General features: G+C 42.5%; 1 pseudogene; it reads left to right on the top strand.

The window, feature by feature from the left end:
• The first annotated feature begins 10612 nt into the window (after window positions 1–10612).
• Window positions 10613–11065, top strand: LOC110325105 (annotated as a pseudogene).
• Window positions 11066–15314: the final 4249 nt, after the last annotated feature.

Genomic DNA, 15314 nt, shown 5'->3' with positions numbered 1-15314 from the left:
CCCCCCCCCCCGTAGAGGTCCCCCCCCATGCCATTGTCCTTGCCCTGCGGTTACTCCTTGCTGCCACACGGTGCCACTGTTGAATGCGGGCACAGACCAGAGTGGCTGCTTTGGGGAGGGTAAATCCAGCTCACTCCCTTCCCCAAACTGAGCTCTTCCAACTCTTCCCCCTGGTTTGTCTGGCAGCCTCAAGGGACGAGCCAGTTGGGTCTGTACATACAAGTCCTCCTCTCCACTCTGATCTACACCAGGCGGGTCCCTGATAGGCTCATAGAGACTGTCCTTGAACCCCAGAAACAACAGGACTTCTTACCAGTCTCCATCCACTCCTCTACTCTCTTTAACACATTTCTTGAACTTAGGATGTCTTCAACCTCACTCACTCAAAGTAATGGCTTTCCTTTTCCATTGACAGAAACCTTTCTCTACATAAGGAGTGAGTCACCTCTGAGTCAAAGAAAAGTAGGACAAGAATGACTTCCAGGATTCTACCTGCTTAATGCAGGGAAGACATGGGCTACATCTTCAGGAGGCCACTCCACTGTGCCTACAAAGGAGTACATTAAATTAGTCAAGGAGGATTACAAAGGGAGGCTGCTAAAGGATTTTGACAGTTGAATGTAGTGGGGAAAGGGTATTGCAGGCAGAGAACATAAAGATGGCGCACAGACACAGGCAAGTGTGTGCCATAATGGGACTACAGCAGGGATCCCAGTTATGCGGACTTTTCTGCCCTATAATGTGAGGGCTATGAAGAGGAAAGATGAGAGAGAGAGAGAGAGTCAAGGGCTGGGTCTGAAATGCCCTGCTGAAGAATGCAGTCATCTTCCATATCCTTGGAGGATTTGTTCTGAGCCCTTCAGTAGATGCCTAAAGTAGCACATAGCACCGGTCTCTGTATTTGCTATCTTCTCTTTGTACGCCCACCATGGCCCCGCACTGGTTCATCATCCTCAGGCATTTCATTCTCAGGCGCCCGCTTTGTCCCACTGCTCTTGTGTTTTTTTGGGGGAAAAAGATTACTTGAATACAAAGACCACATCATGAACAATCAATATGGTAACCCAGACAGGTGAGAGATGATTAATAGTCAAGTAGTGTACACAGCATGCAAATGTTGAACAAAGGGATCACTCACACAACAGGCGGGATGAAGCAGAATGATGTGAGATTTCGTAAGCTCTAAAAACACAATTTGAAACCTATGTATCACTTATTTCTGGAATCTTCTGAGTAGTATTTCCAGACTCTGGCTGACTGTGGTAGCTGAGATCATGGCTAAGAAGGGACTACCGTGCAAATGAAAATCATGGGCACCCGTCTAGTCTTTTCAGGGTACCGCATCACTTGATGAGTTCAAATAAAGAATGGCCCATTCAAGGAACAAAGATAACAGTTGAAAACAAAAGTTGAAGTTGGGCATAGCGGCACAGGCCTGTAATCCTCAACACTCGAGAGGCAGAGGCAGGTGGATCTCTGTGAGTTCAAGGCCAGCTTGGTCTACATACTGAGCTCCAGGACAGTCAGGGCTATATAGAGATTCCTTGTCTTAAAAAAAACCCAAAATATGAAAAAGGAAAGCAAAATTTAAATGGAATTGCCTTAATGTATCCTAATCCTTAATTTTATTTGAGAAAAAGCCAAACCGAATGTCCAGAGAACACAGTCAAGCGTGTAGATTTGAGTGACACAGGATGTTTGTGGAATTTCAATAAACCACCGAATTAATGTCTACTCACCCCCGTTAAATTTTTTTTTGAGTTGTGTAAACAGTCACTACTTCAGTGTGATGTCCTTGAGACGAATCTTTTCAGTTTTCAGAAAGAGACATTTAGAAGAAAATGACACAAACATTTTCTTTCTCAAAACACCTTGCTGAAGTTTCTCCAGGGACCTAAGCAGATGACTTGGAAGTTCCTTAACTCTTGAAATAAAAGGCACGATCATAAAAGAGAAGCTGAGGGCCAAAGACAGACTGGTTCTCATACTCACACTAGGCTGGGGGGGGGGATGGTCTCAGGTAAAAATGTTCTTTATCCCTGCTTCATGGCACACAGCTGCCTCACATTCAGATGCACCCGAGTCAAAGACAGCAGCCATAAGAAAAATTAAAATCCTGTTGACAGTATCTTGTAAAGAGTCTTAAAAATGAAGACTTTATCAGCAACAAAGGTGGCATCTTTTGTTTGTATCGTTTGGTAATCTGTGGGTCTCTGCCTCCATCTCTGTCTGTCTATCTGTTTCTCTCTCTCTCTCTCTCTCTCTCTCTCTCTCTCTCTCTCTCTCTCTCTCTCTCTGCATGTTTGGATGGGTGCACATGTGAGCATGTGGAGGCTAGGGGACAACTTCAAGTATTGTTCCTCACACGCTTCCTGCCTTCTCTTTTTGAGACAGTGTCTCTCACAGCCCTGAACCGAGCTGATTTGCCTAGGATGTCGGGCCATCCAACCCCAGGGATCACCTTTCTCTCCTCAGCTCTGGGATCTCCACAGTGTAGCCTTTCTCTTGTCCCTATTCAGTTGGTTTTTTGACACAGATGTTCACGGTGTAGCTTTGGATAACCTGTAACTTGTTACATAGACTAATCTGGCCTCAGATTCAGAGGTCTGCCTGACTTTGACACCCACTGTCTGGAATTAGGGGTGTGTGCCACACCTCTACTTTTTATTAGGGTTTTTTTTTTTTTTGAGGAGGGCAAGGTGTGTGTGTGGGGGGTCAAACTCAGGTTTTCATGCTAGTCAGGCAATCACCTCACAACAAAGCTACCTCCGAAGCGCTTGAGAAACTGTTTTCAGAACGATTTCTTCTCCTTTACTCCTTCTGGTAATCCCGTGAAGAAAGGCAAACGGTCTTAATTCTGCTCACAGCAGACGTAAGCGAGGTACTGAGTGGGAATCGGCCTTATGCTTGTGAGCCAGGAAAGGCTTGGAACCCAGGACTCTCCAAGCTCACCTGGGCACGTGCTTCCCACAGCTCCCCAGCTGTCCCACCAGATTGTCACTCTGTTGGACAGAAATGTTTCCTCAGCATGGGGATTGTATCTTAACAGCCTTAGTATGCTTTTAAAGTACTCTTCATTCAACAGGTGTCCGGCAAATGCCAACTAAATAATCGTACTAAACCTTGATGTTTAAACAGCCTCTAAATTAGGGTTTTAAAGCTTTCTGGAGCCTCATACCGTCTTCTTTATTTTAAAAAAGTAAAAGTAAACAATCTATTTATTTTTGAAGATTTATTTTTTATATTTTATTCATGTGCGTGTGGGTATGTTAGTGAGAGTAAAGTGTACACCACATTTGTGCAGTTGCACACAGAAACCTGGAAAGAGCATCTGATCCCTGGAGCTGGATAACGATGCAGATAACGATGTCTGCCATGTGGGTTCTGGGAGTCAACCTAGGGTCCTCGGTAAGAGAAGGATGCACCCTTGACCACTGAACCATCTCTCCAATTCCAGCCTTCGGTTTTCTAATCTGACCATTAACAAGGAGTTCATTTCACTTCTTGGGGATGTTCAGAAATAAGTATTGAGGGCTTTGTAGAATCTGAGAGTCACTCACAGGATAAACAGCAGAAGCTAATGGATGAGGAAGACAATTGGGTCTCTTGTTTACCCGCCTGCTCCTTCTGGCTCATGGATTTTAAAGTGACCTTTCCTTGTGAGATCAGGGAAATGAATAGTCTTCTCTTTTTTTTTTTCACCCAGAAATTGGTGTTTCCTGAAGTCAGTGAACATGTGTCTTTTGACAAATGAGTTGCAGGAGTGTTAACCTAGCCTTGAAGAATGCTTCTGTCCCATGGCTCTTCACACACAGACACACACAGACACACAGACACACACACACACACACACACACACACACACACACAGAGCCATGTTTTACTTGGTGCACATTTAGTTGTAGAGAAGACCCATCCCTATATAACTGTAAAGTGGCAAGGCTTTTGGGTTTTGGGTTCTGTTTTTTTTGTTATTGTTGTTGTTGTTTTGTTTGTTTGGGTTTTTTTTGTTTTTGTTTTTGTTTTTTTTTTTACTTTTCTTTGGGCTGTTGTCTTATTGATAAACTATGCTGGTGTGTCAAGATCTGGAGAGCTTGTCATGGGGCTGAGTGAGACTCTAATCAGTGTCCCCAGTAGCTGCTGCCCCGACATCATCTTCAACCTTGTGTTCTACCAAACATCTACATGACTTCTACAGTTCTGTCAACATTAATTAATTAATTTTTTCAATAGAATGTACTATGTACAATTACGGAAAGATTGGACCGGCCAGAAAGGGGGAAATCTTGTGAACATTTGTGAGCATTTTGCTCTTGTTGTTTCACTAGGCACAGATACTGAGGGCTTCCATACATGGTTATCACTGAGCAGTGTTAAAAAAGGTTAGATTGCTGTCAGAAACCTGCATTTGGACACAAGAGTCACAAACAAAAAATAAGTCCTTGCTCAATTATGGTGTCAATGAGTTGTGAAGAAGGCAGTGTAGTTTAGTCATCCACTTTTTATGTACAGTCTAATTTTTTTATCAGTTAGTATCTAGCCAATCAGTTGGGTAGAGGTCAGGAAGAGGATGGGAATGTGGGTTTTCAGCACCCAGCGGTGTCGTTCCTGTGGGCTAAATGTCCATGTGATCAGCTACAAGCTCAGCTTTCTTTAGTTCCCATCACCCTTACACCAGAATCAGTGTTCCTTGTCTAACGGATCCTCTCTAGCAATCCACCATTCCATCTGGCGTCCACGTTACAGGAAATCCAGCTTGCTATTGCGGAGATTTGGTAATCTTTGATAATAGCAAACACCTACGCTCTATCGTCCCCAATTAAAAAGCAAATCAACGTGGAGAAAGGGGAGAGGTTGTCTCCTGTTGAGTTCTGGAACACAATAATCTGGAGGCTGACTGCCTAAATCATTTCAACAGAAAAGTGTGCGGCCACTCAGAGCCCAGTGGGTGAAGACTCTGGTCAGTTTTCTGTGAGTTTCTGACTTTTAGTCACTGAGGCCAAGTCGGCTTGGTGTATTCATGTGCAGACTGATTATCATAGCACGCAATTTCAGGTAAATTAACTACCCTCCCCCCCACCCCCAGCCATGGAGCTAACTTGTTTGTCCAAAGTAAATTCTCTGAAGGCTGTCTCCACGTTTACAGACTCCAGGTCTGCAGAGAGCGGCTGCCACTCAAGTAAGGGTTTCCCCGGTGTTCTCTGGGAAGCAGCGCTTCATCCGGGAAAAGCCTCATCAGACAATTAGCCTTTACCTCCTATTGTCTCTTCCTTTACACAGAAGAAACTAAGTGTGGGTTTCCCTTACATTTCTCCACAGATTGAGGGCATCCACACAAGTGCACAAGAAGGTGAGGGGTTGGGGAAGCCAAAGTGGAACCAAATGTGGAGGTGACTGTTGATGTCAGGGAATGGAATCCCAGGAGGGAGAGCAGAGGTGCATGCGGCCAGGGACAGTGTAACCTGCTGAGCACAGATGTGGGCTCCGCATGGGGACTAAAGAATGGGCGGGATTTGCCCCTGGACAGACTTGTGTGAGCACGTTGATTCTTTACAGAGCCCTTAATTTCTATGTGTGTCAGCACAGTGGAGTGTGTTTCAGACACCGCAGGGGATCCGGTCTCTCACAACACAAGTTTTAGTCCAGTCCAGGGTCATATTTTTCTCTTTGCAAAAAGAATGTTGTGTGGTCTTCTGACAGAGCGATTCAGCTCCTGAGTTCCCCGAGACCCGCTCTGCACAGAGGTGAGGACTCGGCTGCTCACATGCGTTCCCAACCTTGACCTGTAGGGTTCTTTGTCACAGTGCGGCAGAGTCTTTTCATATTAATACTAATTTATCATTATTCCCGTTAAATGCTTTTTTTTTCTTGGTCTGAGAGAAAGAGACAGAAAACATCTGCATATCCAGGAATATTAGCTACAGTTGGTGTCTCAAGTGAGAATCAATCTGACAGCCCCATTTGTTATATCTGGGTAGGCTTTATTATGTAGACTCCTGCATTTGAACTTTCCCCCTGCAAGAACTGAAAAGAGTCTCTAATGTGTTCATATCGTGCTTTAAAAGCAACGTTTTTGAAATAGGGAAGGGGATAGCAATTGTAGATAACATTTCCATTCTAATCAGAGAGGCCGAACGTTAGCCAAATTCGGAACAACAGCAAGGAAGCCCCTTTAGAGGTGTTATTAGCTCCAGAGCCTTAAGATGCTTATTTCCATCTGTGCTCTTCATCCGTGGTGTTTGGTTAGACTTGGAGTGATTGCTTTTGCTTCCCTGTATTTACGTCACCTTTTCCATACATCAGGCTAATAACTTGGGCCTTTTTGAGCGCAGTTTCATAATGCTGGCCACTGATGCTAAGGCGGGCCATTGTTAAACCAAGACACCCCCCCCACACACACACACACACTCATACCTCCAGATCTGTTCCTTCCCAGTTATTATTAGGAAATCTGCCACCCAGGGCTTAGTAAGCTACGTACGTAGTAAGTAAGCAAGTGACATAGTTATGGCAACTGGTCAAAGAGCTGGGTAACTATGTGCATTGTCAGGTGGCCCTGAACCTTGGGACATAGTTCCATCACTGATGCCGGGCAAAAACGCAGAGGAGGCAACAACGCAGAGGACAATGTGGGTGTTTTCTTCTTCCTCCTGCTTTCCCTGCAGCATTTCTTAGATGGGTCTTAGGTCTCAGCACCAGGAAAAGGGAAATAAAACAGGGCTCCATTTCTGAGGACCGGGTGGTCAGCACGCAGTTGTTCATGGGACTCTGTGAAAGTCCAATAAGTTTATTGTTTTATGTCAACATGTTTTAGCATTTCCCAGGTGAGTAATCTTCTAGTAAGCCTCTTGCTTGCTGTAGATTTGATTTTTAAAGCACTCCAGAGCGGCAGTGCTCATATTTCCATGTCAATTAAAATAAAAACGTGTGAATTATGGCACTCACAGGCCTTGTCAGATGTAAATAGAATTGTGATTTTTTTTTTCCCCTGCTCCTTTGTGTGCACCTCTGTCGAATTTCTCTGGGTCTCTATTGCTTTCCCTTAGGGCCCCGACTTACCTATTCTTGACTGCTTGTCTTCGGTTCATTGCATTTCTTGTCCTGTTATTTGAGCACCTTTTCACTCACTCATTCATTCATTCATTCATTCATCCATTTATTCACCCATTCATTAGTTCAGTCATTTGCTTTTCAGCTGAAACATACTGACTCACAATTCTCCCCCCTGACTTCCCTGTCTCATGTCCTTTAATCTAGAGGAGAGAGATGCAGTCTGTCAAAGGGAACTATAAGGGTAGACATGATAAATGTGAGAGAAATCTAAGCCGAGGTCTCTGGGTTTGACGGGTGAAAGATGAAGAGGTACTTATGAAATAGAGACTCACATCTCATAGGAAATGTAATATTTTATTCTCACTATTAGACAATACAACACTGAAAGTGAAGCTTTCTTCTACAGAGACACCAAGCTGAGAGAAAAGCGCTCGTTTAGAATTCTGGAGATCAGTCAAGGTCGCAGCATCTTCACATAAGCCCATCAAATCAGGAAGGGATTCCAGATATGAGGACCAGAAAGTTGGCAGCTTTTTGCAAACTTATTTGTACTTCCTATGCCATGCCACTGAGAAGAAACATCCTCTACCAGGTAACCGCTCTTTGAGCAGAAACAAAAAGCGAACCACGTTCAGTGTTCCGTCCATTCTGGGGACTGTGTCTATGTTGTCCGACTCCAAAGCTAACAGGACTTGTAGTCACTGCAAGCCGTGTGGTCCCAGAGGCACACAGGGATTGCATTTGTACAGGCAGATGCCCTCAGTAGCAAGAGATTAAAGGCTTTCAAGAAGCATGTAAGGGAATCTGGGAGGACCTAAAACACAAGTCATCCCCAGAACAGATGCTGAGAGGCACCAGAATCTGTCCCTTGGTTGATTGATTAGTGTGATCCCATCCCCACCCCAACTCAACCCCCTGCTGCAGGAAGCCAGTTGATAAAGTCCAAGAGGGCAGGCTATCGTTTTTTCCAAATGCCTAAAGTCTAAACTCGCTATCACCACTGACATCATGGTCAGGCACACAAAGGAACAGGAGATCATGACATAAAAAAAGACGACATAAGAAAAGACAGAAATTAAACCACAGAGCCTGACCCAGAAGAGATTCAGATGGATGAGCCACCTAATAAATATTTTTAATAACAATAAAAAAATTCCAGTATTAATGGGGGAACACAGATGAGTAAATCTCATTGGGTGAAGCATGCATGAGCAAAAGGAGAAAACTAACCAAGGGATGGGGGCAAGCTATACAAACAACAAGCAAACAAACAAACACAAATTGTACTTAAGAAACATAATTGAACTGAGAAAGTCTCTGGAAAGGGTCCCAGTACCTGACTGAGTCAGGAAGAGGAATGATCAGGAACTTCATACAGATGGACTAAAATCATTGTGTCTTAGCAGTGAAAAATGAGAAAGGAAGAAAGAACGGAGTCAAGGAGCTTGTAGGATGCTGGGGCTTGTAGGATGCTGGAGCTGGTAGGATGCTGCTGCTAAGCAATTCTGTGCAGTGCATTATTAGTAAAGTTCCAGAAGGATAAGAAAGGAGCAGATGATTTATTTGATGAAATAATGGCCAGAAATTCCTTAAATTGAAGGAGGAAAAACTGGACATGCAAATCCAAGAAACCTAAGAACTTTACTGAGAACAAAGTAGGAGACCCAGATAGTTAAAGTTCTGAGACAAAAGAGAGAGAGAGAGAGAAGAAAAGAAACAAAAGAAAGGGACTTTTTTTTTAAGGAAAGAAGACAACAGCTCATTGCATGTAAATGAGCTTTGATAAAGCATAAGGCAGAAATCTAGAAAGCCAGACAGGGTGAGGTGTTGTTCACAAGTGTTAGAAATCAAGTCTGAGGTGTCCTTCAAAGATAAAGAACATAAAGCTTCTTTGAGTAAACAAAAACCAAAGGAGTTATTACTGCAAGATCTTCCCAGCAGTAAACATGGAAGGAAGTCCTTTGGCAGGAAGAAATGGATGATAGTCCCACAAATCAAATTCTAGAGAGAGAATAAATTTATACATACATAGATACATAGATACATACATACATACATACATACATACATACATACATATAGTAAACTGAAGTGTGGTAATTTTGGTACATACACTCACTTTTAATTCTTGTATGAATGAATTTAAATGACAAAAACAAATTATAAATCTATGTTAGTGAGTATACATTATATAAAGATGTGATAAGATGGGACAGTAGATGGAACATATGGGAATAGAATTTTTATATGCCATTGAAATTAAATAGCTATAACTTTAACACATGTTATGGCTTGCAACCATAACCACAAAGAACTATCAATAGAATATACAGACTGTCCTGGTTTCATTCCTGACAAAAAACAACTTGGGGGACAAAGGGCTTAACTGTCTTGCAAATCCAGGTTTCAGTACATTATTGTGGAACTTCAAACAGCTGGTCACATCACACCCATAGTCAAGAGCAGAGAAGTATATGAATGTTTGATTACTTATTTGTGCTCAGCTTGATTTCTGCACTCTTATGTAGTTCCAAAGCCCCTACTTAGGGAATGGAACTGCCCACAGTGGACTGAGTTGTCCCACATCAATTAATGTATTTAACACAACCCCCCACAGACATGCCCCTAGGACAACTCAATGTGGACAATCCTTTATTGGGACTCTCTTCCAGGTGATTCCTATGTGCCAAGTTAACAATTAAAACTAATCATCAAATCATACCTTTTAATTTTACTCACAAGTTTTTACACACACACACACACACACACACACACACACACACACACACACTTTTATACACACATACATTCTGCAAAAAGCAAATCCAACCATCAGGAGAGGAGGTGAAATCTCCCACATTGATGAGTTTGGCTGAGTTAATTTTAACCTTCATAGGTGACTTTGAGGGGTTCAAGGCTTTATTGGAGAAAGTGACTGGATACCTATGGTTAGAAATGAATCTGGAGAGATGATTAAATTGTTGCTATAATCTCACTATAGAGCTTTAGTGGCTGATGAGGTGCTTCTTCTGGTCAGGCAGAGAAGGTGTCTGTTCCTTGTGGAACTGCTATGGACTTGGTTGAAATGGCAGCAAAGGATGTACAACGTTACATACTTAGACCTGAAGATAAAGACAGGGTTTGAGAGAATCGGCCCGAACACTGAAATAAATTCTGTGAGGAAACTGCTGTCAAACAGCATAGCATATCACAGAAATAATCGTTCCTAATAGGAGGAGTTCATTGATATGGCAAGCTTCATTGTCTTTTTTTAAACCATATTTATCCTTTGAAATTTTCGTACATACACACAATGTATCTTGATTGTATCCATCCCTCATTTCCTACCTCCAGCTCTCCCCACAACCACATTTTCCTCCCAAATTCATTTCCCCCTGTTTTCTTTTTAACCCACTGGATCCAGTTTATAAGCTTTTTATATGCACAAGAACATGATCTCATCCACTGGGGCATGCTCAACCTACCAGTGGACACATTCTTAAAGAAATGTGACTCTCGTCTTTCCTTGTGCGGCCATCGCTGGATCACAGCTGCCAAAATGAAATTCAATCCCTCTGTGACTTCTGACAAGCAAGAACGGCAAACGGCATTTCAATACACCTTCCCATATCCAGTGGAAGATCATGTCTTCCTGTTTTCAAAGAGCTGAGACTGAAGTATAAGGTTCCTTCTATGCTCATTCAAAAGGACAATGAAGTTCAGATTGTCCGAGAACACTACAAAGGCCAGCCGATGGCAAGGTGGCCCAAAAGGAGGAAATACGTCATCTATATTGAAGGAGCCCAGTGAGAGAAAGGTTAATGGCACAACTGTCCACGTGGGTATCCACTCCAGCAAGGTGGGTATCACCAGGCTAAAGCTGGACAAGGACCACAAGATTCTGGAGAGGAAAGCCAAGTCATAACAAGAAGGAAAGGAGAAAGGCAGATACAAGGAAGAAATGAGGGAGAAGATGCAGGAGCAGAGGGATTTCATACACAACTTTCATTAAAGACTGCTTTGTTTAAAAGCTCTGACATTGTTTCCTTCCACTTCTCCTGCAAAATTTCCTGAGCCTTTTGGAGGTGGGGTAGGAGAGGGGTGGGTATAGAAGTTTCACCCAGGTCTGAACATTCTCTGACCAGGCTTGAGAATAGCACATATCTAGGGATATAAATAAATATATTTAGAAGGCAGTTTGACAAAATGACTATTTAGAAAATTGTATCAATAGGCTCTCCCCTAGGGAATCCATGGCTTCCCTAGCCATGGATTTTTGACAATGTTTATAGTACGAGGCATGGTCCTTTCATGTGGAGCAAGCCTCAAATCCAATCAAGAGAGTGGTTGGTTACTCCATAAGCAGTCATGCCTCTGTTGCAGCAGCGACCGCAGCTTGCCCGGCAGGGAGGTCTATACCCATGCAGTGTCCAGAGCTGGGTAAGACTATCAATGTCCTCCCCTCCATAGCAGGCTGACCAGCACAGCCTAGCACCATGAAAGCTGGCCACCAGGCAGGGTTTCCTGGCCTGCTCAAGACCTATTTTTCTCTGTCTGGCAACCAAGGTATGTGTCATATGTTGTCTTATTTTAAGGAATTGTCACAGCTACTCCAACTTCAGTCATCCCTAGTACCTTGCCCAGCCAACAGCCAGTAATACCACCACAGAATCTTCCAGAAGCAAAACCAAGTACGATTTGCTAAGGACTTAGACAATCATTGGTATTTTTAGCCACCAAGTGTTTTTTAATTAAGGCACACTTTTTTTTTTTTTAAGACACAATTCTGTTTGACACTTAATAAACTACCAGCGAAGTATAAACATCATTTTTATTTGCATCGGGAAATAAAAAATCCATGTGACTTTCTTTATTGCAACGTGCACTTTATTGCAGTGGTCTGGAACGGAACCATCAATATCTCTGAGGTATGGCTATTCATAAAAGGAAATTGAGAGGGAAATAAAAGTTCCCGATGACAAAAGTTAACAGAACACAAAGGAGCAGCGAGAGAAAGAGGTGGAGGAGGAGCTATAGAGGCGAACCAAACAACACAAAGGCAACAATGAATCCTTGGTATCAGTAAGGCAACAATGAATCCTTGGCATCAGTAACTGTGTGAATGTAAATGGCTAAACTCCCCAGTCAGAGATCATCAGGATCAGATAAACAAAATGAAACAGCCCCTTTCAAACCACCTAGTATCCAACTTGACACTTTCTGTAAGAATTTATTAATCTTTAGAAACCTGTTTGTTTTCTGCTGAGAGACAGATGAAGGTTGTTGATCAGAAGGGGAGGTGGAGAGAAGCTGGGAGGCTTGGGGAGAGGGGAAACTAATCAGAACACATTGTATGGAACAATCTGTTTTCAATGAAAAGAAAGAAAGAAAATATATTTATTCCACGCTTCCCCCCATCACACACACACAAAAAGAATTTCAGCATACACACAGCAGAGGGACAGTATGTTAGAGTCTTAGTGCTGTGACAAGTGGCAGAGAAAAGTGATTAAAAAGGAACAAATATTTATTTAGGCTCACAGTTTCTGAGATTCGTATCTGTGATCTTCCAGTTGCATCACAGTAGGCCAGAGGCAATGCAAAGTAGAATGGGGACAGCAGAGCCCTCTCACCTGTGGAGGCCACAAAGGGGAGGGTAAGAGAGCACTGGGATAGGGACATGACACCCTTCAAAGGCACACTCTCCAGTGACCTATACCTTACATAGTTCTACCAGCTCCCAATAGTCAAATCTAATTTTTAACCCATCAGTGGGTTGGATCGCTGATTGAACCAAAGTGCTCATGATGTGCTTGCCTTAGAAATGATCTTATAGACACCAAAGTGCACTTTTCCAATCACCTAGGGATCTTTTAATTTTAGTTGACAGTTAAGATTAGCTATGGCAGAAGCAAATTCTAACTAAAATAAAGCTGGAAGAGCTATTCTTTTAGAATTTCAGTAACAACATTGTTATTCTATACAAAGAAAGAAGTATACTAAGGATAAAAAGTGTCAAACACTCATGAATAGATGATACTGTATTTATGTACAGATATCTGTGTATGAACACTGGAGAGTCTCACTATATGAAGCAGTCTTTGACACACAATCTGAAGGAGACTGAGCCACACAGGAAAAGTAAGATCACCTGTTTTCATGGTAGATAAAACAACTAAATAGAAAAGAAATCTAAAAGGACGACTCTGGGACTGTAAATATAGCTCACCTTTTAGAGTGCTTGCTAAACATGCATTAGGCCCCTGAGTTCAGTCTCCAGGATGGCATAAAACTGATAAAATAATGGCCCATGTTTGCCATAACAGGACTTGGAAAGGGGAGTCAGGAGGATCCGAAGATGAAGGTCATTCTTGGCCACATAGTGAATTTACTGCCAGTCTGGTATCCCTGAGACTTGGACTCAAAAATGAAACAAAGATCTATCGGACCTAACTAACATGCACAGAGTATCCCACCCAACATTAGCAAAACGGAACGAGTGATGTTTTTCCAGTCTCCGAGAAACAGTAAATATTAGGCTGAAAACAAAGTCTCTGTAAATAAAAGCAAAGAAAAACAAGCCAAAGAACTCAACCTCCCTCCATAGAAGCCCCAAGAACTGCCGTTAGAGAAAGTATACCTTCTAGTCACAGTAGAACAAAATGAGAACTTAGAAGACAAACTAGAAAATTCATAAGTTGGTGGAAATTGGACAATGCACTTTTTGAACAACCAACAAGTCAAAGAATAATTCCTAGGGAATTAGAAAACTAGTTGAAGCTTCACATCTCAGAGAACTAGGAGAACAAGCTAAGCTTACAGCTGTTGGAAAGAAGGAGGGATCAAGACCAGAGTGGAAATTAAGAAAATGGAAAACAAAAGGAAAAATCACTCTAACATTGTGTTTTGAAAGATCAACAAAATTGATACACTCTTGCCAAAATTAACTAGGAGTAAAAGCTAGATGAATTGAATAACAAATCTGAAAAAAAGAGACATTACAACCAATGCCACAGCAATGCAAATGACTGAAAAACCAGTCAAGTGGGTCAACCTTGAAGTAATAGGATACATTTGTAGCAACACACACTCTACGAAGACTGAATCACAGACGTGACATTTAAACAGGCTGATAAGGAATCAGGAGATTAAATCAATTATTTAAAAGTATCAGACTGGCAAGATATCTCACCAGGTAAAGATGCTTGCCGCTAAGAATGATGAGCTGAGTTTGATTTGCCAGGCACAACCTGGCCTCTGGGGGCACCAGCCATACACAGAGTGCACAGACACACAGGCAGACGAAGCACCCATACACAGAAAATGAACAAACAAACAAATTACATGGATTCACAAAGCACAACATTCTTTTCCTGATCCTTTGCTACTGTACAAAGTGAGATCTGATTATGTGTCCTTCCTTTTTCAGATGAGCAGAGTATAAAACGGCAGCGCTCTCTCTTCCTACTGGTGTTGGGAGGAGGGGAAAGCAGGAGGACTGTGGTGTCTCTGTATAAGCGAGCCGACTCACAGGAGCACAATGATTGCTTCAGAAACCACTGCCTTGTGAGGAAGCCTGATGGAGCTTACTCTACTTTATAGTTTGCATTAGATTATGAAGCTAGAGTAACTTCTCATGCCATGGAATCAATTAAACACGTGCCTTCTTTAAGCAATAAACATGCTAGGTATTTTTCCCAAAATGAAGCCTGGCAAGGACACTCTAAGAGCTCTGGCATAGGATGCTGTTTAAGGGAGGGTACCAGATCTCGGAGCCTGGGTATCCTGGAAATGACATGGGCATGTCTATCTGGTCATTATTCTGCTCATCCGCGCTGCTGCTGACCAAATCACCCCAAGGTAGACATGCTCAGATGCTATTGTTACTGGTGATGATACCAGGAAGAAAAGGGCCTTCTGGCCCAACTGAAACTGAAACAAAGACAGAAAATGAGCTGAGTGGATGCAGAGGGATTTTTATTCCTGAAACAAATCATTAAAACAGAAGTCAAGATAAGAAGACAAAATGCACCCAACAGTACTAACATGTGATGCTTTCTGCTGGCTAGATTCACTTCCTTTCTGGTGGAAGAAATTTCAACCCTGTTTTCTCTGTTTAACCAAACTGAGAAAAGGCTAGGGTGACTCAGATTTGAGAAACTGACCATCTCCTTTCCCTTGAACTTTTCTTCCTTTAGTTTTTAGATTTTTGGTTTTTGTCTTGTTTGTTTTTCTTCCTCCTCCTCCTCCTCCTCCTCCTC

This window comes from Mus pahari, chromosome 8 (genome assembly GCF_900095145.1).
Source record: "Mus pahari chromosome 8, PAHARI_EIJ_v1.1, whole genome shotgun sequence".
In the NCBI taxonomy this organism is placed as follows: Eukaryota; Metazoa; Chordata; class Mammalia; order Rodentia; family Muridae; genus Mus; species Mus pahari.
This window is presented reverse-complemented; position numbering and strand designations above follow the sequence as displayed.